At 78.9% G+C, this 2,500-nt stretch overlaps 1 non-coding gene across 1 annotated transcript; it reads left to right on the top strand.

Annotated features, from left to right (window-relative positions):
- Positions 1 to 1,477: 1,477 nt before the first annotated feature.
- LOC143693020 (5.8S ribosomal RNA) lies at positions 1,478 to 1,630 on the top strand. The gene has a single exon (XR_013180516.1). It is a non-coding gene; the product is annotated as a 5.8S ribosomal RNA (ribosomal RNA).
- Positions 1,631 to 2,500: the final 870 nt, after the last annotated feature.

Below are 2,500 nucleotides of genomic sequence, written 5' to 3'. Positions count from 1 at the left end.
GGGAGGGGCGCCCTGCCCCCCCCTCTCCGTGGCCCGGCCTCGGCGGAGAGGCCGCGGCGCGCGGTCGGCCGCGGGGGCCGACCCGCCCGCCTCGTGGTAACGGGCGACGCCCGGCAGAGAGCGCGCGCTCTCTGCCCCTTCCTCGGCCGCGGGGCGACGGCCGCCGGGGCCCGCCCGCGCTCTCTCTCCTGGGCCCGCCGCCGCGGTCTCTGGCGCGCGCGGCGGCGCCGCGTCCGGCGCGTCCGGCGCCTCTCTTCCCCTCGACGGCCTTTCCTTCCTCGAAGGCGCGGCGCGGCGGCGCCGTCGTCCGCCGGCCGTCCCCTGGCTCGACCGCCCCGCCCGCCGGTGGGGGGGGGCGAGCGCTCGGCGGGCCCTCCGGCGGCGGAGGCCCGCGAGCGCGGGCGACCCCGTGGCGAGCGGCGGCGGCGCCGCTCGACGGGTGTCCCTCCCTGCGGGGACGGTCGGCCGGACGGCGCCCGCCGTCGGCCGGCGGCGGTCCCGTCCCGGGCTCCGCTCGTCGCCTCGCCTCCGTCGCCCTTGCCCGCGCGGCCGCGTGTGGGCCGCGCAGGAAGGCGTGCGGGGGCGGCCGCGGGGGCGCTCCTCCCCGCCCGGTCTCCGCGTGCGAACGAGGAGAGCGGGCGTTGCCCCCCGGCTCAGCCGCCGCGGCGCCTTCCCGCCGGGCGCGTGCCCGAGGCGAGGGGCCCCGGCGGTGCGAGGCGGCGGCGGCGGTCCCGGGCGTGTGCCGCCCCGGCGGCGGCCGGGTCTGCCGTCCGGCAGGCCTCGGGCGCAGGCGACGCCGGCTCGGCTCTCGGTGGCGCCCGCCTCCGGGGCCGGCGGCGGAGCGCGTCCGCCGGTCGCTCGCCCGCCCGCCCGGCGGGGGAGCGGTCCCGCGGGAGGCGTGCCGGCGGGCTGTGCCGGTCGCCGTCGCGTGCCCGTCTCGAGCCCAGGGGAAAGGCCCGTGCCCGTGGTGGTGGGGGGAAGAGAGAGACAACGCCGGCCGCGCGGCGGCGCGGCGGCGCTCCGCGCCAGGCCCGCGGCGTCGGGGCCGAGGGGAGAGCCGGCGCGGCGCGGGGGCCGACGGCCGCGCGCCCCCGGCCGCGTGCCGTGTGCGTTGTGCGCGTCGTCCCGTGAAAGCGAGAAGCGGGCGGGCCGCCCTGTGCCCCCCGCGTGTCCGGCGCGCGCCGCCCGGCCCTCCGCGCGGAGGCCGGGCCGAGCCCGGGCGCCTGGGCCGCCTCCGAAGGACGGCGTGGGTGAGGTCGGCGTCTCCCCTCGCGGGGGGAGGCGGTCGGGGGCGCGGGCTCCCCCGCCTCTTGGCCGGCCTTCGGAGAGTGGGTTTGTTTTTTTCCTTTTTTTTCCTCCCGTTTTCCGTGTGCTCGTACGGTCTCGGAAGCCAGGCGCGCGCCCGCGCGTCCTCGGCGGCATTGTCCTAAACCAAAAAAGGGGCCGCTCTGGCGTGAGCGGTGCCCGAAAGGCAGACAACTCTTAGCGGTGGATCACTCGGCTCGTGCGTCGATGAAGAACGCAGCTAGCTGCGAGAATTAATGTGAATTGCAGGACACATTGATCATCGACACTTCGAACGCACTTGCGGCCCCGGGTTCCTCCCGGGGCTACGCCTGTCTGAGCGTCGCTTGACGATCAATCGCCGTCCGGGGGCCACCCCGGCGGCGCGGCTGGGGTCGCCTCGCAGGCCCGTCGCCCGCGGCGGGCGGCGGCGGCGGCGGCGGCGGCGGCGTGCCGCCGGTGGCCGGAGGGGAAGGCGGTCAGGGGTGTTGGGCGAGGGAAGCGCTTCCCTCGGCGGGCCTCGGATCCCTTCCCTGCGGGCCCGGCGGGCGTCGCCGCGGTCGTCGTCGTCGTCGCCGCCGCGCGAGGGCCTTCGTCCCCCTAAATGCAGACTCGGGGAGCGCTCCGTAGCTCCCCGCTCCCGGAGCGAGCCGCTGGGGCGGAGCTCGTCCTCGCCGCGGGGCCGCGCCGCGGATGCGGCGGCGCGGCGGCCTCGGGGAGAGCGAGAGACGGCGTCGAAAGGCGCCGCCGAGGGCCGAGAGAGAAAGAGAGCAAGGGAGAGAGGGGCGAGAAGGGGAGGCGAGGCGCGGGCCTCGCCCCCGGCCTTCCCCCCCGCGCGGGCGGCTGTCTGCGGGTGGGTACCGCGGCGGTACCGTGCCGTGCTGCCGCGCGCGCGAGGCGAGAGCGCCGGGGACGGGGGGGGGTTCCGACCCCCCTCCTCTCCCTTCGCCCGCGCCCCCCCCCCTCCTCTTCTGTCTCGGTCTCGGGGCGCGCCCGAAGGGCGCCGTCGCTCCCCTCTCTCTCCCCTTCGCCGAGGCCGTCGCACACGCCGCCGCCGCCCGGCCGGTCCTCCCGCGCGGGGCCGTCTCTGCCGCGCTTCCCTTTTCGGTTCTCGTCTCCGGGATGGGGCTCTCCGTCTCTCTCTCTCCGTCGCCGGCCGGCCGGGCGGTCGGTCGGTAAGGGGAGAGAGAGAAAAAGGCGGCCGTCTCCGCGCGCG

The sequence above is a fragment of the Agelaius phoeniceus genome, unplaced genomic scaffold (assembly GCF_051311805.1).
Source record: "Agelaius phoeniceus isolate bAgePho1 unplaced genomic scaffold, bAgePho1.hap1 Scaffold_113, whole genome shotgun sequence".
NCBI classification, from domain to species: domain Eukaryota; kingdom Metazoa; phylum Chordata; class Aves; order Passeriformes; family Icteridae; genus Agelaius; species Agelaius phoeniceus.
This window is presented reverse-complemented; position numbering and strand designations above follow the sequence as displayed.